The sequence below is a fragment of the Heptranchias perlo genome, chromosome 2 (genome assembly GCF_035084215.1).
Source record: "Heptranchias perlo isolate sHepPer1 chromosome 2, sHepPer1.hap1, whole genome shotgun sequence".
Lineage (NCBI taxonomy): Eukaryota > Metazoa > Chordata > Chondrichthyes > Hexanchiformes > Hexanchidae > Heptranchias > Heptranchias perlo.
The window spans coordinates 33,619,709-33,641,383 of record NC_090326.1 but is presented as its reverse complement, the minus strand read 5'-3'; the positions used below and the strand labels follow the sequence as shown (position 1 = coordinate 33,641,383).

The 21,675-nt window shown below is 42.3% G+C and overlaps 1 protein-coding gene across 1 annotated transcript in view; it reads right to left on the bottom strand.

Moving 5' to 3' along the window:
- Positions 1 to 21,675, bottom strand: part of jarid2b (jumonji and AT-rich interaction domain containing 2b) — a 339,245-nt gene that overhangs the window by 186,760 nt on the left and 130,810 nt on the right. The gene's annotated exons all lie outside the window — the stretch shown is intronic.

Genomic DNA, 21,675 nt, shown 5'->3' with positions numbered 1-21,675 from the left:
GAATGGTGGAGCAGGCCCCAAGGGCCGAATGGCCTACTCCTGCTCCTATTTTCTATGTTTATGTTTCTATTAAAATTAATCACTTGCTTAAGGGTCAGCAGTGAAATGCAGATGCAATGAGCTCACTGCCAGTGCTGTTTGGAGAGCCAGGTTACAGACCATCTTGGCAAGGGTTAAAGCCTTTAGTTCTTCCTGCTCTGGAAGTGCAGTCTGGCCCTCCTTACCAGTCTGTGTATTAAACAAGTAAACACTCCACCTTGAACAAATGGCATTGGGCAAATAAAAGCATTCTGTAGTCCCTATGAAGGGCAACAAGCTGTGGATTATTAATCAGCAACGCACACATATTTGTTCACCAGATATCTTATCTAACCCTAGATAAATAATTCAAAGATAGATTCATCCAATAGCAAGTTTTAGTGATTCCAAATGTTAACTCAAAACAGCTATCACTGTCAAGAACAAATGAGATGCTGATGGCTCTGCAGTAAACTGACTCCCCTTTCCCACCTCCCCCCGCAAACCAATAGCCAACTGGATAAATGCTCTGCCTTGGTGTGGTGCTAAACCATACAGACCAGAAGGTCCTGACTACTGGTCTGTGCTGAGGAGCTGATCTGTTTGATCTCAGCCAGGGTGGTAAATTTGGCCGTAACAGCCCAGGAACATACAGGGCTCCCACTCCTGACCCTCACTGTAAATTGCTCTAGTAGAGGCATTGGGTGTGGACAAGACTGGATTTGGCAGTGATGCCTCCACAGTCGGATAACCTCGTGACATACACAGTCCAGGCTCTCAGATGAAGAATAGCCACTTGGGCAAGGTGCCAGAGGGCTGCTGACACCTGTAGAACTGTGCCACCCCACCACCACCACCACCTCCCCCCCCCCCCCCCACCAAAAAAAAAGCAGCTTCAGCAGAAGAGAGAAAGAAGGGGAAAGAAAATTAGCAAATAAAACCTGATGGAGGCTGTTCCTCAATTATTTCTCCTGCCTTCAACCCCTACCCTAAAAAAAAACAGAATGAAGAGGCAAACATACAGACTGATTTGGGGGGGGGGGGGGGGGGGGGAGAAAGACAGACAGACAGATAGACAGAACGAACACAAAGGACAGTGAGGGAGGGGAGGAAGGAAGGTCAGTTGATCTTGGGATAGTGTATTTCCTCCAGCGTTTCATTATACTGTAGAGTTTTTTTTGATGCCTAGAGTGCTGCTTTAAAAACAATTGCATGGTTATCTGATGAGAAGTGCGAGCTTACCCACAGCCAAGACTTTGTATGGAACATTGAAACAAAGACAAATCAAGATCAGCCCTGAACTCTGGCAAACGCTTTTGCACTCCAAGTGATAACATGCTGCTTTTGCTGTGGTCACATGGGCTTTATAGTCATTAGTTATGGTTTCTTGCCCTTGAATTCCTCAAATGCTGTACAGTTGCCAAGTGGGAAGGCTGCAGACTGTACGCCCACTGTAACTGCATTAGTGAAGTCCAGCTTGCTTGAATCAGCATTTCCCTGGATACAACATTGTGACAAGTTTAAAAAGTTCCCTTCTCCCCTTTGCTCCATTCCAACTGGCCCCCTCCCCTAGCAGTTTCTGCTTAACGACCATTTCAAATCAGTCATTTCCTAGTCACAAGCGAGGTTGACATATGGACGGACGTTTCCCTCTATGGCCTTTACAGAGCTAGCATCTAGTTTTTTTTCATTGGCTCAGTTCAATTCCAGCTGGCTCAGGAACACATAAATAACTGCAAACTCAGTAAGAAAATTAATACACATAAATGACAGAGCAATTGCTCTTTTTTTTGGAAAAGATTTATTTATAAAGGCTGGCACTCTCCAGTCTCAACGAGGATGAGAAGCAATAAAGCCTCGCCTCTCTCGACAGTTTTCAGAAACTCTGAGGAAATGTTCCTATTTAAATTTACACCCATACAATACGAGAGAAGACAGTTACTTAACGAGTTCTGTGTTTGACAAAGAGGCTCACACCAACATCCTCTGCTCTGGAGGAACAAAAAGAAACTGAATATCTACTACACATTGTTTGAAGGATAGAAGCTGCTCTGTCACAAGCATCTGTAGAAACCCATTTTGCTTGTTTAAACTTTACAAACAATCAAGGCCTCAGCTGAACCACTGAACAATTTCCAACACTCAGGAAACATTTTGAGACTGCAAATTAAATCCATGTATTGCAATAGTACACCTTCCCTATTGATTCTAAAGTTTTCTCTTTCCACCCCCCTCAAAATTTCCAAACCATTCCATTCTGAAGTTATAATTAAAGTACCAATAAAAGCTCCACATTGATGACATTAGTGTCAAGCTGGTAACTCCAGTTGACAAGAGACACAGTGTATTGTAGGTGATGCAGTTATTACTTGGCTCAACTACCTTTGGAGACCTAGAGACACAAATGCCTTTGAGTTGACTTTTGAGGCCAGTAGCTCTGGTATTTAACAGACCTAAACCTTGTGCACTTGCATGCAGCTTTGCTCTGTTGCAATATCAAAGTAGTTCAGCAAGATATTGTTCAGTAAATGAAATTCCAGAACAGTATTTCATGGTTATTGCCAACTCAACAAAAGGATTTAAGATGCATTACAGTACTGAAGATTCAAAGAATTTCAACATCTGTAGACTTGGTAGAGTTTCAGATGAGGCGTTAGACAGAGATCCAGCCGTAAAAGATCCCCTGGCACTATTCGAAGAGGAGCAGAGGAGTTCTCCCAGTGAACTGGCCAACATTAAACTCTCAACCAACACCTAAAACAGGTGATCTGGTCATTTATTTCATTGCTGTTTGTGGGAGCTTGCTGTGTACAAATTTGCTGCCATGTTTTCTACATTACAACAGTGACTACACTTCAAAAGTACTTCATTGGTTGTAAAGCATTATGGGGGTCTCGAGTTCATGAAAGACACTGTATAAATGCAAGTCTTTCCTTCTTTTAGTTCTACGTATTCATTTCACACTCAATTTTCTCCCACTCAAGCAAAATATTGCTAATGTAATAGACAATAACCAGCTTCACCTTATTAGTAGCATACTACATTTTGACTATTATGCACGGTCCTGGGTTTGAGTGGAGCAGGCCCAGAAACAGTCACTAAAGATGCACCATTAAAAACGTCTCTGGCTGTTTTGCAATTACAGTTTGAAATCAAGTACAACAGCTGCTGGGAGCCATCAGGTAGCATGACTGCCATTTTAGGAAGACTTGTCATTTTTAAATTGCTTTTTTTTAAAAAAAAAATGCCTCAATAAACCTTACAATAAAAAATCTCAAACAACTTATAGGTTGAAATGCTTCATCCCGAAGGGAGGAAAGAACTGGATGTTAACATTCTTCACTGTGTACTGTTGACTGCATGTATACAAATGTCTCCCCCAAAGGCTTTCTCCAGCTGACCAAAATCCAGACATTCAGCAAAAAAGAAATTGAACTTGCTCCAAGATTCCTGTCCTGCAATACACAGCCCGTCATAATGATCTGTGAACACAAACACAAGGGCATATTCCGCGGATGAGGTCATTTCTTCTCTGGAGATGACAGTTTGGTAAATCCCAACACTAAATAGTATTCACTCAGGTTCAGATTTCCTAAACCAATGGAGATTTGTTTTAAGGAATTGGGATCCAAATTTTCTGCATGCTACATGAATACAGTAGAATGAATAGGGACTGTACTGTAAGTTGAGTCTGTGAATAGCTCTTCCTGCCTCTGGAGAGCATTGAAAGTTTTAAGCCACTCACTCAGACACCAAGACCCGGATCAACGATCACTTTCAGGACTGAACTAAAAGGAGTAATGAGGACAGACAGCTCAAAGCTAGAGACCTCATGTCAAGGTGGGCACATTTGCCTGTGAAAATCTAATGTATAATATATTTGCATTTATCTGGAGTGCATAACTCAGCACACAAACTGAAAAAGTTAGTATTTAATGCCCGAGTGCTCCAGGTATCGTGAACGAGTGCAGATATTCTAATCTGTGCACTCTTACCTGACAACTGGACTTAGTCATTCACTCCTGATATAATTTTTCATTGGAAAACTGATGAGGAAAGGGGAGAAAGTACCTGTTTAAGCCAGCTACTTAAAATGTTCCCAGGAAGGGGCACTGAGGGTGGAGAAACAAAAGTACTTCGGGAGACTATGACAATAGGTACAACTACAACTTGCATTTATGAAATACTTTTAATGTAGCACAGATTCCATGATGCTTCACAGAGGAGAGCGAGCAACAGCAGAAGAATTAAATCAACGGCATGGTGCAGGAGGTACGTTTTTGAGAAGGCTTTTCAAGGTGGAGAAAGGCAGCAAGCCAAGGGTTTTTAGGGAGGGAGTTAGACATTAAGGCCGAGGTGACAAAGTCTACCAGGAGAGGCTTTACAGCAAAACACCCAATCTGAAGAAAACCTCACTGGAGACTAGTTCAACAGCTCATGTGCAAAGACTGGTGCAGATAGCCTTCCTCGTGTGGATATTAGGATATAGTGGTTCCCTCGATGCATGGAGACAAAAAATAAGTTTGTACACCACGCTGCCGACCCTAGTGTGTCTCGCTATAATAAGTGGTTTGCCTTCTGCCTGATTGTATAGATTTTAATACGAGTTCACCTGGCCTTCTCTCAAAACCTTTTATTTTACAACAACAACTTGTATTTATATTGCGCCTATAACATAGTAAAACATCCCAAGGCGCTTCACGGGAGCATAATTAGACAAAAATTGACACTGAGCCACATAAGGAGTTATTAGGTCAGGGAAAGGGGTAGGTTTTAAGGAGTGTCTTAAAAGGAGAGAGGTGGAGAAGTTCGGGGGGAATTCCAGAGCTTAGGGCCTAGGCAGCTGAAGACACTACCGCCAATGGTGGAGTGATGAAAATCAGGGATGTGCAAGAGGCAAGAATTGGAGGAGTGCAGAGAAATTGGAGGGTTGAAGGGCTGGAGGAGGTTACAGAGATAGGGAGGGGGGGCGAGGCCATGGAGGGATTTGAAAACATGCATGAGAATGCACCAATCATTATTGTCTCCCCACCAGAAGTCAGAGGTTTCCTTCTTCTTTCCTGCCTCTCCTAAACTCCAGGTCTCAATTAAACTCAAATAAAACAATCAAAATGAAGCTGAATGTTGAATTACAATTCAGTGCCATCTGTCGTGCTGTTATGGATTGCCTCGGCAACTCCTGTAGCTGCTGCGACACAGCTCCCAGAATAGTCAGGAAATCCGTCTCGAGTGTAGCAAGCTCATCCACGGATTAGCGATGTGAAGCCCAATTTCAAAATATCCCATCACAATTTGAAGTATTATTGAGATCACTAAACTCCCAAGTACGAGTGAGGTAAATTTGGAATGTCAGATTAATATACAACGGTCTTCCTTAGATTACAATACAGTACCCAAATTGAATAAAATGCAAGATTCATGAATACTAAACTTGGAAGATTAAAGCATGTCCTTAAATGTTCTTTTCTCCATCAGCATGTATACAGCACAGTAATAAAATTAGATTAGGTTTGTTACATTTTGGAGGGGTGCTTGGAGAGACGTTTGAATTTAAAAAAAAGACTGATGATTAAAGTCCATGGTTGGGGTCATTTGACACACAAATTGAGTTGAGCCTGCTATTTGCTGCCAGTGAGAAGCAGACTGCAGAATATTGGAAGTAAATGTACCTGGATTAAACTAAGTGACAGATTTAGGAACAGGATGAATGTTTTATCCTGTTAACTGCTGGAAAAAGATAGCCAATTTTGCTCCCAATTCTCCCACACCCAAATTCTCTCTGCATCTTTTATTGCATAGTTACAGATTTAAATGCTGTCCTCTTAAGTAGATCAAAAACATTTCCTGTACACCCTCAAACTCCTTTCAGGGTCAATGACAATCTATATTTACACAGCACCCCATCGGGAGAACGGAGTCAATTACAGGTGGGTGGCCAATACAGCTTGATTCCTTATTTCTAAGCAATGAACTTGCTACACATTAGCACGTATTGAAATTTTGGTATTGTGCCAGGCTTCCATCGTGGTCAAAAAAATGTCATAAAAATACCATTTACAATTTAAGAATCCAAAAAGCTGTTAGCGTATTTTGGATTAGTCACCTTTGGTTTAGATTTAGGGTTGATTGTCAAATCTGGGTGTACAAATTGGCCCCTATTTTACAAATAACTGGGTTTAAACCCTGCTTTAGCCAGGTTGGTATGCAAGTCACTCCTCTTTGGAACTTTTCTACAGAGCTATGTTTTGTATTTTTTTTCAAAATGATAAATTCCATACTTTTTAAGATCTGTAAACTGTTTTTGCACAGGGGCAAAGTTTGAATACTTTGTAAGTTCACGATTAAGAACTTGAGCTGCAAGGGATCATTTTGTGTCATTTCCTCAGTCTTTAAATCCTTAAAAGTCATTAAGAGAAAAATCTAATCCAGTTCCTCATTTGACTGATCAGCAAATTAAGAGTTTAGTCCAGCTATCAATCACTGTCAGCAACATTTAATCTGCTTGCACAATGCACAGCTGAAATCCATCAGTGGCCAGTAAGGAAGAGCAAGGACATGTGTGAGCAGACTTTAATTAATATACAATCCCTCCAGTTTGTTTCACTGCAGGCCATTTAACATCCACCGATAAAATCTTTCCTTTTGGAAAAATTTGGAGCCCTCAATGCGTTCATCTATATGCAAATTTATCCTTTTATGGAACATACCTCAAGTACTTTTTTTTAAATTACAAATTTTTTTCAGAAAAGCATAACGGCCCCATAGCATTTTGCTGTTTAGCAGCTTTTAAGACATCAGAGGCACTTCCTCCAGCGGATGGTTGGGAGAACAGAGCCTATTTTGTAATTAGCCTGATCTACATATTCAAATTGGGTCGAATTAAACACAACCAATATACCCTCCGGTTTCTGTTAAGCATTTGCTTTGAGCTACAGTAAGCGTCTTGTAATTAACGTAATCTGCATATGCAAATCCAGTTTAATTCACATATTTGAAGGTTATACAAGTATGCCCACCACTCAAGTGGGGGAGGGCTGAAAAAGTACGTGTGTGTTATTTTAAACAGGTAGGGCATGGCAGTCGGGTCAGCTCAACCTGGTGAACTTGAAGGGACATGGCTTGGTTGCATAGAGCCATCACTCAGCAACTCCAGGGAGAAGACGCGTCCAGACAACTTTTCTATTTGAACATAGGAACAGGTGTAGGCCATTCAGAACCTCGAGCCTGTTCCACCATTCAATTAGATCATGGCTGATCTGTATCTTAACTCCTTCTATCCTCCTTGGTTCCATAACCCTTAATACTCTTGCCTAACAAAAGTTCAAAATTATTTTTTTGTTGGTGAAAGGAGGTAGAAAGTGCATATACTTTAGTGGGGAGGGGAGGGAAGGTTTGGAAAAGTGCATAATTGGGAAGAGTTGGGGTAGGAAGAGAAAGAGGTCATCAGAAAAACTGATTTGGTGTACATAATTTATATTTAGAACCTTCAATAATATTGACCCAACAGCATTGCTGGAGTCATTAACAAAGCAATAAAGACTTGAGATAGATCATCAGGCACAACAAGCCTGCTCCTTTTTCATAGCTAATCCACAGTTAACCACATTCCTCAATCCCTTCTCTTCCCCAAAAACACACAGCTTGAAATCATTTATTGATATAATCTACCTCTAGTTAGGTTTTTCTCATCCTCTAAGTGAATAAATGAATGAGGAAGAAAATGGAAAATTCACAAAGCCACTACTTAACCACTGGAAGAGGACAAAGACAAAATTATTTTCTTTTAAAAAAGGAGACCGGGCAAGGTAATTGAATAAGGACACTTCCTCTAAATGTTGCACCTCAGACTATCACTGCCATGTCTGTCACTTAGTTTAATCCAGGTACATTTACAGGGGCTAAATACTTAAAATATTCTGCAGACTGCTTCTCACTGGCAGCAAGTCACAGGCCCAACTCAATGTGTGTGTCAAATGACCCAAGAAAATTGCCAAACCAGCTCCGGTACACAATAACTTACCTCGCAATCTTCTAGCTTTAAAAGATAAAAGTAATTATAGTTTAACTACAACTGGAACCAAGATCCAAAATCTGTGCCTACATTAATAGCTGACTTTAACATCATGTTTTTTCTCTTTAGAGGTTCAGTTCTAACCATTGTTTTATATGACAATTTCAGATCAAGAACTGTGGCTTTCAACAAATGTTCCAATTTAAAATTTATACAATTTTAAGATATTTAGGCTTAAGATTTGAGTATTTTCATAAGACAAGTTGACTATTCAAACAATGGTAAGTTTGTGATAGCCAATGACCCCTATCCGCACATGTACACACAAACACATGGCTCCACCAAGTTATTAGTAACCGTTTTTAGAGGCAGCTCACTAAAAATAATCTTTGAACTCACTTCACTGCGCGTGATGCAATTTGAGCCTTTGAATACAGGCGTAACAAAATTTTCCTGTACAGTCAAGAACTGTAGAACAAATGTACTCATTCATGCTTTTAAAAAAAAAATCAATGAATTGATTCCTTTACAATGTTTGCTGATTTGCAGCTCTTTGTCAAGCACAGAATCCAAATTTCTGTCAAAATTCAACAATTTACCTGAATACCCTTCAACAGGGGTATGAAAACTATGGCCCACAGGTCACATGACCACTTCCCCATCATACCATCTAGCCCTTAAAGCCTATGCAACTTAGTTGCCTATTTGTGCGAGCTGATTTGTCCTGTTTGAATTCAGTGTTTGAGGAGGATTCAACAGTCTGTTCTTAGTGCTGTTGCCTCATTGGTGAGTAAACCTTAAATCTGAACAACCAAGAAATAAAGGGATATGGGAACAGAGTGGGTACATGGGATTAGGTGACTGCTCATGTGGTGGATAAATACCAACATGGACTAGGTTGGGCCAAACAGATTGTTTCTGTGTTGTAATTTCTATGTAAAACTCAACATGAATATTCCATCTTCTTTCATAACAAACAGCCATTCCCAGTGACCCCACCAGAGCCTAAGAATTCTAGCATGGTTTCACTGTCCAATCGTGTTGGCATTAAACACCAGGCTTACAGGCCAACTGGACTACGAAAAAGCACAAGGGCGGCCTTGCATTTATATAGCATCTTTCACAACCTCAGGGTGTCCCAAAGTACTTCACAGCTAATACAGTACAAAATACAAAAATGGACTGTTACGATGAAGCATTCTAGCTTGGTCATTATCTGATCTTAGTATATTCCACAAACCTTTGTGCTCCTTACTGGTCTGCAATACAAGCAAACTGTGAAATTAAAGTATACTAGCAGATCTCCTACGGTATTACACAGAGGCAGAGAACATGCAGTTTTATAATAGAGGCATAGTTCCATGTAACACACAATGCACAGATTTTTCTAGCTACTTTCCTTGCATTTGATTTCCATGTCTCTCCACTTCAGATTTGCTGCTGTTTCACTTTGAGCCAAAGTGTGACAATACTTATAAAGTGTGTGCAGTACACAAAATATTACATATATTCTTGAAAATCCAACACTGTAACTACTGTAAGCACCCCAGGGATTACCTTCTAAAATTCAGTAAAAACAGCTGCATCCATGTACCTCTCCTCACCACCCAAAATAGTCCCATCAATTTTTGCTCTCCCTTCCCTCCCTGGGTATGGTACCACAAGGGCCGCTCACCCTCCTGTACCTCACTTAAGTGGCCCTTATTCACGGGAGAGCTTTGGCAAAGAAATAAACAGACGCCTAGATGACTGTGGGCTACTTCACTGCCAAGCATGATCAAGTCCTCATCTGACAGCCACGTGTACTTCCAGTGAGGGGTCACTGGGCATCAATCAAGAGGTAGGCACCCTGGCTGATCATCCCCTCCCTAACTCAAGGCCGCTGAAGCCAACTGCAACTCCCTTATCATCCAGGCCAAGATTAAGCTAACTTATCACAGACTGGGAATTGGACCTGGGATGACCAAATCGGTCAGTGAGATTTTAGCTTCTCACTTGATAAAAACTCACTTGAGCAAACAGGGGGACCTTTTAATGAATTACATGACAGGCAATAATTTTAAATGTGAAACTAACATCAGCATAAAATATTGATAAACATGGTAAAACGTATCAACAGAACTTAACTTGCAACTACAGCAGCATGTGGTTTGCGCCACATAGCTATCTAAGATATTCTAAAAACTATGTATAGACATATTTCCTGTCCGTCATGCTTCAGATGTCCATCACAGTCTAATACAAATTTCATTGTCATTTGAAAAAATGTATAAAGAAACAAAGGCAGTCATACGGAATGTCAAGCTATCCAGCGACATACTGGAGCCACACTGTCTCCATCCTCTTAATTGATCTCTGCAGAAACTCATCCAGTATTTATCAATTAGCTGTAAAGTGACAAATAACTGCATATTAGCATTATAATGCATCGTGTTTTATGTGCTGCTGACCTGAAAAAAATGTAAGGAATCTTACAACACCAGGTTATAGTCCAACTGTTTTATTTGAAAATCACAAGCTTTCGGAGGCTTTCTCCTTCGTCAGGTGAGCGAGTGAGCGAGGTCACACTCGCTCACCTGACGAAGGAGAAAGCCTCCGAAAGCTTGTGATTTTCAAATAAAACAGTTGGACTATAACCTGGTGTTGTAAGATTCCTTACATTTGTCAACCCCAGTCCATCAATGGCATCTCCACATCATGACCTGAAAAAAGTGCATCCTCTGATTGTGCTATCAGGAGATTATACAAGCTGCAGGTCTAGCACACATTTCTTGCCATTCACACTAAGATTTGAGTGTCATACTTCAAAACAAAAAGGTATAATGAAACAAAGACCAAGACAGTCATTTGACACAGGAGCCACAATGTCTGTAACTTCTGAACTGACATTACAAATCACATTTGTTCTTGGGGGGGGGGGGGGGTGAAAAAATGAGAAAGCAATGCAGAGATTGCAGTACCAATCAAAGGTTTGCTTAACAGCAATTGGTGGCCTTAACAAGAGACAACCTCACCGTGGCAGCAGAATGTATTGTGCATTACACAATAATAACATGGTGCTTATAAGAGGTCCACCAATATAGCCATAAATGTACTGTAAACTGTTGAGACCCTTATGAATGCCAAATTCTGCACACACCTCCCCCATATGCATTCCCAAAAAACATACCAAGTCCACCAAGCACAGGTGGTGCACAATGAGGATACAACCACGGCTGTATCAAATGAAAATCAAAAGAAACCAATCTCCAACTATTTGATTAGGCTTTTCTTAGTTGGTAGCAGTTTTTTTTTTATTCGTTCATGGGATGTGGGCGTCGCTGGCAAGGCCAGCATTTATTGCCCATCCCTAATTGCCCTTGAGACGCTGGTGGTGAGCTGCCTTCTTGAACCGCTGCAGTCCGTGTGGTGAAGGTTCTCCCACAGTGCTGTTAGGAAGGGAGTTCCAGGATTTTGATCCAGCAGCGAAGAAGGAGTGGCGATATATTTCCAAGTCAGGATGGTGTGTGACTTGGAGGGGAATGTGCAGGTGGTGTTGTTCCCATGTGCCTGCTGCCCTTGTCCTTCTAGGTGGTAGAGGTCGTGGGTTTGGGAGGTGTTGTCAAAGAAACCTTGGCGAGTTGCTGCAGTGCACCCTGTAGATGGTACACACTGCAGCCACGGTGCGCCGGTGGTGAAGAGAGTGAATGTTTAGGGTGGTGGATGGGGTGCCAATCAAGCGGGCTGCTTTGTCCTGGAAGGTGTCAAGCTTCTTGAGTGTTGGAGCTGCACTCAACCAGGCAAGTGGAGAGTATTCCATCACACTCCTGACAAGGCTTTGGGGAGTCAGGAGGTGAGTCACTCTCGACAGAATACCCAGCCTCTGATCTGCTCTTGTAGCCACAGTATTTATGTGGCTGGTCCAGTTAAGTTTCTGGTCAATGGTGGCCCCCAGGATGTTGATGGTGGGGGATTCGGCGATGGTAATGCCGTTGAATGTCAAGGGGAGGTGGTTAGACTCTCTCTTGGTAGAAGTTAAACTGCCTGGGCAGCCAAGCTCCAACGTCCCAGAACTGCAATTTTTAAAATAACAAGCATCCATAAAGTGGGACCCTTGTGACGTCAGTCTGTCAGGTAGGGAAGCTGTAAGTGAGATATCAACATACATATCCTTTGATTTGCTGAAGTAACAAAAAAAGGTGCTAGGCCTAAATATCTGCCACTAATTTGTTAAATAAAGCATGCTAGAGACATCTAGTGGTAAAGGGGTTTGTCAACTATTTATAAAGTGAAGAATTATTAATAGAGACAGTGCTAATGGCAACACAAGCAAAGTTGCAGCCAACAATTTTTGCTAAAATTTGACTAATAGCAATATGTACAGCTAGACATTGAGCCATTAAGCGCTGATCTGATCCAAGGATACAAGAACAGGAAATGGTATCTTAAATGATTAACCTAATAGAAAATTTGCATTTATATATGGCCTTTCACATTGAAACATTATATTTAAAAAATGACATAAAATGTTAAAGCACAGTGACCATTAATTATGTAGCTAAACATGGCAACCATCTGCATGCAGCTACGTTTTGCAAAGAACCATGAGTGTCCAGTTAATTGGCTTTTAGGTGGCATTAGAAGTTGAGAAATGGTTGATGGCCAGGATGCCCACTCTTCTTTGAACAGTGTCATGGAATCTTCAACATCCAACTGAATAAGCAAAACAGGCAGACAGAACTCTGGTTTAAATCTCATCTGAAGGATGGCATCTTCAATAATCAATCCTTCAGTGAGTACTGCATTGAATTGTCTGCCTAAACCACGTGCCCAAGCCTTGATGTGTGGCTTGGACCCAAACCTTCTGACCAAGAGGCAAGAGTGTTACCAAATGAGCCAGGCAGTTCCTACTCAGCATTTGACCTTCCAGGGTCATCTTAACATTGCTGTAAACATGGAGATAGCATTCTAGGCACCAGAATTAGAGCATAAGTAGGCGCCACGGAAACTCGAGAGATTTGAGGTAACCCAGTATCTTAATAGATAGTCATGGAGTGAAAGTCTCATCATTGCTCAAATTAGCCTGCCGCAAAGTTGGGACAATTTGCTCTCTTCTCCCTCCCCATAAATCCTAGGAAGGAGTAGGTGAAAGGCAGCATTCCACTTCAGGGACAAGAAACACCCACTTTAGAAGAAAATGCTGATTATTCCTAGGGTGAGATAGTAGGTCCTATTACCCTAGCTGGAGGAAGCCAAATGGCAGAGAACATTGCGGAGATAAGGAAAACAAAAAAGTTACTGACCAGAAACATCCCAACGTCAAATGGATCCAAATGCATTACAGTGGTTTTAATGCCCAAATTTAAAACGATCAAAGTGAATGAGGCACGACTACGGAAAATGATCACTACTGTACGGATAGTGCAGAAGTCTCATTCAGAAAGAAACCCTAAACTAGCAATCATCAACATGATCTGCAGAGGATGACATTCTTCCAGTGTCCAGGCTAACATTCCTCCCTCAACCAATACCAGTAACATTCATTTGTCGCTTGTGGGACCTTCATGTGCACAAATTGGCTACTACATTTGCCTACATAACAGTGACTGCATTTCAAAAGTAACCCATTGGTTGTCAAGTGCTTTAAGACATCTTACTTGCTGCACTCTGCTGAGTTACAAAATGTACAACAGTTCAGATATGCAGAATTCAACTCCTTTAAAAAGGCACTATATATACACACGTGAAGGCTGCAGGTTGTTAACTGGCGGTTTAACGGATGCTGTGACAGTAATAAGAATCATGCTGCATTATAAAGATAACAGTATTAATGCATGCTTTATTTAAACCTCCAATTGAGACAGCATTAGATGAATTTTAAAAATCAAAGCACTGGAGCAAGTACTGAAGCTGCATTATGTGATATTACACTCCAATAGAAAGGCACAAGGAGCGAGTTGCACTCACCATAAATACCAGGGCAGCCAATCCAAGGTGGATTCAAACCCAGGATAATAAGGCAATGCATTGCACAACCAGGTACCCCAAAACATACAGTTATTGGAATTTTAAATATATAGACACCTGAAAGTACTCGAAAAGAAAAGAACATCTGTACACCGTAATCTTTTTTCTGTGTACTGTGCGTGTATGAATCAACATTACTGGCTTCCTTCCAAGACTCCAGTGGGTTTTCCCTTGTTGAAGTACCCCTACCTTAGCCCCTTTCCTGGGATCTCCCCAGCAATGCAACCAGCAGCTGGGCTGTTGTGCAGTGATTACCCCCTTGTCTGATGGCCCTGAACAGAGATACATTCACAGGCATCATTCTCCCTAGGGTTTTGCACCTGACATATGGAGGTCAACCGATGTGCCAGCAGGAATCTCAAGTATTATAACAAAGTTTGTGCAAGGATTTTTTTTTAAAAGGCACAGAGATAATTTGAGCTTGCTAAAAATTTTTACCATTTACGTTCTTGAAAACTACGGAGGAAAGAAAATTACCTGCATTTCTGTAACACTTTTGAAACATCTCAAAGCAGTTCACACGATGAATTACTCTGAAGTACAGAGACTGTCATGTGGGCAAATGCAGCAACCATTTTGTACACAGCCAGGTCCCACCAATAGGAATGAGATGAATGACCTGTTGATCTGGTTTTTTTAGCCGTGTTAGTTGAGGGAGGAATTTTGGCCAGGACAAGAAAATGTGTTACTCCTCTAAATAGTGCCATGGGGATCTTCAAAATCTTCCTCAAACAAACAAAGAGCCTTATTTTTTTTTTGGAGGACTGCACCTTCAACAACGCAGCACTCCCTCAGTACTACACTGGAGTGTCAGCCTTGATAATGTACTTTGCATACCATCTATGTTCTAGAATTTGCTAACATTTAGCACATGTAAAATTAAAAATTTAATCCATTCCTCCCCAGATCATCCAAAGATTACCATTCTCTGCTTCCCCTCTGTGCCCCAAACCACACATGACCATTCTAACATATTGAGACATGACTGTCCTTAGGACACTTGTATATTATAATAAACTTCCAGCTGTATGTAGTGTATCTAAATAAATAACCAGCTGTCCTACAGAACAGCTAAAAGCCTTATTCTGTTAATGCCAAATGGACACAATTAGATCAAGTACGTTTTCTGTTCACAATAGATCTCTGAAAATAACAATTAGTAATCCAGTGGTCAAATATGTGCTGATCTATTTCAGACAGATGTTGCCCATTATACCAGGATTTGTCCATTCAAACCTAAAAGGACTAGAGCGAGGACTAGATTTCAGAGCAATTTGTTAGGCTACACCAGTAACTATAATCAATCAACTTACATAACACAGCACCTGATTTCTTGCAGTTCAGTAAGCTTAAGTGCATTTGCTTTCAGCTTCATGTACCCCAATTTTTCTCATCTTCCTTCCCTTCCTCCCCCACCCCAATTGAAAAAAATCTCAAAGATGTAGCAACTCTGCCTCATCTGAGAGCAGACAGAGGCAGCTGCAGGCTTCAAGGTTGAAGTCATGCAAAAAATATGCAAATAGCAGTAAAATGTCTGTTAAAAAAACATCAAGCAAGGCCATTGTGAACTAAAAACATCAGCCTCAAGATTAGCGACTTCATAATTTGTTCTCATTATTCCTTGCAACGTGCCTTGGGACATCTTGCACGTTAAAGGCACTATACAATTGCAAGTTGTTGTTGTCATCCTATTTTAGTACTGGTGCCTTTTCAGCTCCATATCTTGCACCAGAACTGAGTGAGAACACATTCTCAAACTTTAAAAGTTGACACTGTCTGATAAAAGCTCATCGTTAACTCTGTTTCTCTCTCCACAGATACTGTCTGGACTGCTGAGTGTTTCTATTATTTTCTGTTTTTATTTTAAATGTTGGTGTTTGACTTGATTACTATCTAGTGCAACGAAGCCGCAAGAATTGGCATATACAGCAGACACACATCCAAACGAGCGCACCTTCCAGCAAGAACCAAAGAGACGAATGTCAAAAGAAAATCTGATCAATGTTATTCAGAGAGGGGGGGGGGGGGCGTGCCAATGGTCAAAATTTTTCCTCTCTCCAATTCTCTCCTCTCCAGAAGGTGACTATTCTTTGCAATTAAACAGGCAATGCCTGCACCCACCTTCGTGAGCTGGGGCTGAGTGCGCCGGAAGTTTAAATTGATCAAAGGAGCCATCACAGCCGAGCCCAATCTGGCCTTCCATGAGCGTACTTCCAGCAGGGGGCTGTACTTTCAGGAGGAGGGAAGGAAATTGGGAGAGGGGTGGAGGGGCAAAAATTAAATTCCTAGAAGAAGTGTTTTCAGCACAGGATTCAGAGTGCGTTTGCAGTTAGAGGGACAAACATGATGCTAATAGTAAGTGGTGGTGACCACAATGGGCTTTGCAATGGCCATAAATAAATCAAACTATTTTTCATGAAAATTGTCTTTCAAGAAGAGCAGAGTTAAGATCCAAATCTGCCAGAGATCGTCTGCAATAGGTTTAGCGTAACGGTGTTTTCACCATCAATTTTGACCTTAAATTGCTAGTTAACAGACAGATACGCCTCTTCAGTAAGGCTCACTTTGAGAAATATGACTAGCACAGTTTTTAAAATCAAACTAAAAGGGGACCTCTAATTTAAAAGTTCATTCCTTTCTAAGCTACATCCTAGTTTATCACAGGCCCATTTAATTCTCAACAGGGAGAAAATCTTTGAGGGGAACTATAATGAGGCGGTACCTTTCAAATGTTCAGTTTATTTAAAAGAATCAGTGGCATAAAATGGAAAATATACAGAGAGCTGCAGCCCAGGGTGTGGATGGTGAATCTATATAGAATATGTGACCTCTCCAGTTATTTATGCGATCGGTACCGTGAGTGAACAAAATGCCAGTTACGTTTTCAGGCTTCTAAATGAACGATACCGTAAATCACTAACAGGAGTTACATATGCGGGTTTATAGTATCAAGAGCACAAAAAGTTAAAATAAGAATTTTCTAAAACAGAAAACAGCAATTGTTGCTATCTGTATCATAGAATGGTTACAGCACGGAAGGAGGCCATTCGACCCATCGAGTCCATGTCGGCTCGCTACAAGAGCAATCCATCTAGTCCCATTCCCCTGCTCTATCCCCGTAGCCCTGCAATTTTTTTCCCTTCACGTACTTATCCAATTCCCTTCTAAAAGCCACAACTGAATCTGCCTCCACCACCCCCTCAGGCAGTGCATTCCAGATCATAACCATTTGCTGTGTAGAAGAGTTTTTCCTCATGTTGCCTTTGGTTCTTTTACCAATCACCAGATATCTATGTCCTCTGGTTCTTTACCCTTCCGCCAATGGAAACAGTTTCTCTCTATCTACTCTGTCTAGACCCTTCATGATTTTGAATACCTCTATCAAATCTCCTCTCAACCTTCTCTGTTCCAAGGAGAACAACCCCAGTCTATTCACATAACTGATTCCAGGGATTAGGGACTCCATTCCAGTAAATCTCTTCCGCACCCTCTCTAAGGCCTTCACATCCTTCCTAAAGTGTGGCGCCCAGAACTGGACACAATACTCCAGTTGTGGCCGAACCAGTGTTTTATAAAGGTTCAAAATAACCTCCTTACTTTTGTACTCTATGCCTCCATTTAAAGCCCAGGATCCCATATGTTTTTTTAACCGATTTCTCAGTATAGCCACTAAAGCAGTACGGATAAAATAAGGGAAGTTAACATGCAACAGTCAAGTGAAGGTAGGTAACCAACGCTGAGTTTAAGGTGCAGACCCAAGTCACGTACTTGACAGGAGAACTTGAAAGTGATGCCACTGAAGATTTCGGCCTAGTTCTGAAAAGTAAACTACAAATGTTGGTAATTTGAAAATGCTGAAAATACACAGTAAGCCTATCAGCATCTGCACCAAAATACAGGTTAAACTTTCAGATCTTCTCAGGAACGGTTACACTCCCGAACGGTTAATCTGTCTTTTGTCTTTACAGATGCTGACTGGCCTGCTATAACTCCAGCAATTTCTATTTTTAGTTTCAGCGAATGATGCATTTCTTAATTTAAATCTCTTCGTACCATCAAGTAGCTCAGAACCAAACAGCTCTGCTCCCCCTGATGGCTAAGTGGGTAAACACACTGCCCACTGTGGCACTGACTCACTCAGGGCACAAAAGGCTGCTTGTTGAGTTTTTGAACTGTACCGAGCAAACTTTCAGCAGGGGACAGCAGTGAGAGTGAGGCAACTGACACTGCATTAAAGAGGAGAAAGGAGTCGCGGGAAATCAGAATCATGTGCCTGATCACTATCCAGCAAACTCTGCCGGGAAGTCTGCACGTGCAATTATCAGATGAGGTTAGGATCTAACTTGGCTGCGATTCTCTCCCCACCCCTCATCGACTAGTCTGCCAGCACATGAATCATGGCAACTTGGGTGAAGTGGCAGAAGGCAACCAGCATCAATGAGACCATATCCCTGCAAGGAGTAAACAAACACCGTCAGGAGAGGAGGACAGAAAATTGGGAAGGAAATTCACAGATAGAAACTTTTTTTTAAATCTCAATCGAGGGGGACGAGAAATGATCAAGTATCAGAACAGTACAGCAGTTACATGGTGCAGGCAAACTTTTCAGTAAGCAACATGAATCACAATCAAAAGCAAAATACTGCAGATGCTGAAAATCTAAAATAAAAACAGAAAATGCTGGAAACACCCAGCAAATCAGACAGCACCTTTGGAGAGAGAAACAGAGTTAATGTTTCAGGTCAATGACCTTTTGTCAAAACTGGAAGTAGTTGAAGATTTAACAGTTTTTAAGCAAGTACAGAGCAGGGAAGGGGAGGGAGGAGAGTGGAGGAAAGAACAAAAGGGAAGGTCTGTGATAGGGTGTAGGGCTGGAGTGTTTAAATGGCAAAAGGGACGACGGTGCAAGACAAGGAGGGTGGCAATGGGACGAGTAAAGAAACAAAAGATGGGTCTAGAGGAGCTGTAAATGGCAACAGCAGAACCATAACCAGCACCTGCTGTCCGAAGAAATGGTTATTGTCTTAAGTTATTGAAATCAATGTTGAGTCCAGAAGGTTGTTAAGTGCCTAATTGAAAGATGAGGTGCTGTTCCTCGAGCTTCATCAGGAACAGTGTAGGAGGCAGAGGACAGAGGGGTCAGAGTGAGAGTGGGGCAGAGAATTAAAATGGCAAGTGACCAGAAGGTCAGAGTCACGCCTGCGGACTGAGCGGAGGTGTTCAGCAAAGTAATCACTCAATCTGAGTTTGGTCTCCCCAATGTAGAGGAGACCGCATCGTGAGCAGTGAGTACAGTATACTAAATTGAAAGAAGTACAAGTAAAATCGCTGTTTCACCTGGATGGAATGTTTGGGGCCCTGGACAGTGGGAAGGGAGGAGCCACATCTCTTTCCTCAACAACTATCTCCGGCTCTGACTTATTCCATGTGGTTTCCAATTTAAATTCCACCCTTCATCTTTCAGATCCACCCATGATTACAGATATCTCCATGATATTCAACGTTCCTCCAACCACTGCTCTCGCCACTTCCTGAGATCCACGCTCAACCCCATGCACCGCCACATGCACGCTCCTAACTTCTCTCTTCAGCAGCACTGACTCACTCGACTTCAGAGTTGTCCTGTTCCGTAGTTCCATTTCATCCTACGCCTCATTCGACGCTTTAACAAGAAACGTTTTTTCTTCCTTTCAGGTGTCAAGGACTGCAAGCTTCAACAACTCTTAGATAACAACGCCCCTCCTGATCCTTCTTCCCCTTCACTTCCCTTTGACCCCATCCCTCCCTCCAATCTCATCCACTGTCACGTTTTTACTGCTCCCTCTGACCTTCACCTCTCTGACCCCGAACGATCAGTCCTCAGCAAAGGCCTCAGCTTCATCCCCTTACGGCCCCACCTCAATGAATTTCGAGCTCGACACAACGCTGAGCTCTTCTTCCGTCACCTTTGCATCCATGACCATTTCTTTGCCAGGCGTCTTCTCCCCGCACAGTGGACCGTTTTCCCCGCCTTCAGAATTCTCGTTCAATCTGGACCCCTCCTTCCCTCTGGCCTCTTACCCTCTCTTGATCCTTTCATTGTCACGCCGCGTGGCATCGGCCATCTCAATTTCTTTACTTCCCTCACTCACTCTAACCTACCTTCCTCTGAATCATAGAAAATTTACGACACAGAAGGAGGACATTTGGCCCATCATGTCCGCGCCGGCTGAGAAACAGGCCACCCAGCCTAATCCCACTTTTCTGCATTTGGTCCGTAGCTCTGCAGGTCACGGCTCTTCAGGTGCACATTCAGGTAGTTTTTAAATGAGTTGAGGGTTTCTGCCTCTATCACCCTCTCATAGTCCTCCTCACTATCAACCACACGGCCCATCTTTGTGTCATCTGCAAATTCCTTAATCATGCCCCCTATGTTTAAGTCCAAATTGTTAACGTATACCACAAAAAGCAAAGGACCTAGTACCGAGCCCTGCGGCACCCCACTGGAAACAGCCTTCCAGTCGCAAAAACACCCATCAACCATTACCCTTTGCTTCCTGCCACTGAACCAATTTTGGATCCAATTTGCCACATTCCTTTGGATCCCAAGGGCCTTTACTTGCAGCATTCCAATCTCTGAGGTCCAACCCTGACATTGTCATTAAACCTGCTGACAAGAGCGGCATTATTGTTGTTTGCCAAACAGACCTCTGCCTTGCAGAGGTTGAACGCCAACTCACCGACACCTCCTCCTACCTCCCCCTGGACCATGACCCCATCGCCAAACATCAAGACATAGTTTCCCAGACGGTCACTGACCTCATCTCCTCTGGCGACTTTACCCCCACTGCCTCCAACATCATAGTCCCCCAACCCCGCTTCTACCTCCTTCCCAAGATTCACAACCAGGACTGCCCCGGTAGACCCAGTACAGTTCTGGTGACCACATTACAGGAAGGACGTAATTGCACTAGAGAGGGTACAGAGGAGGTTTACGAGGATGTTGCCAGGACTGGAGAATTTTAGCTATGAAGAAAGATTGGATAGGCTGGGGTTGTTCTCTTTGGAACAGAGGAGGCTGAGTGGTGATTTAATTGAAGTGTACAAAATTATGAGGGGCCTAGATCGAGTGGATTGGAAGGACCTATTTCCCTTAGCAGAGAGGTCAATAACCAGGGGGCATAGATTTAAAGCGATTGTTCGAAGGATTAGATGGGAGCCGAGGAAAAAATTTTCCACCCAGAGGATGGTTGGGGTTTGGAACTCACTGCCTGAAAAGGTGGTAGAGGCAGAAACCCTCAACTCATTTAAAAAGTACCTGGATGTGTATCTGAAGTGCCGTGACCTACAAGGCTATGGACTAAGCTGGAAAGTGGAATTAGGCTGGGTGGCTCATTTTCGACCGGCACGGACACGATGGGCCAAATGGCGTCCTTCTGTGTCATAAATGTTCTATGATTCTAAGACCCATCGTTTCAGCCTGTTCTTGCCCTACAGAACTCATTTCTTCCTATCTCGGTTATTTTTTCTCACCTTGTCCAGTATCTTCCGGCCCACATCCGCATTCTTCCAACGCCCTCCGCCACTTTAACAGTTTCCAGTTCCCCGGCCCTAACCATCTCCTTTTCATCATAGACATCCAGTCCCTCTACACCTCCATC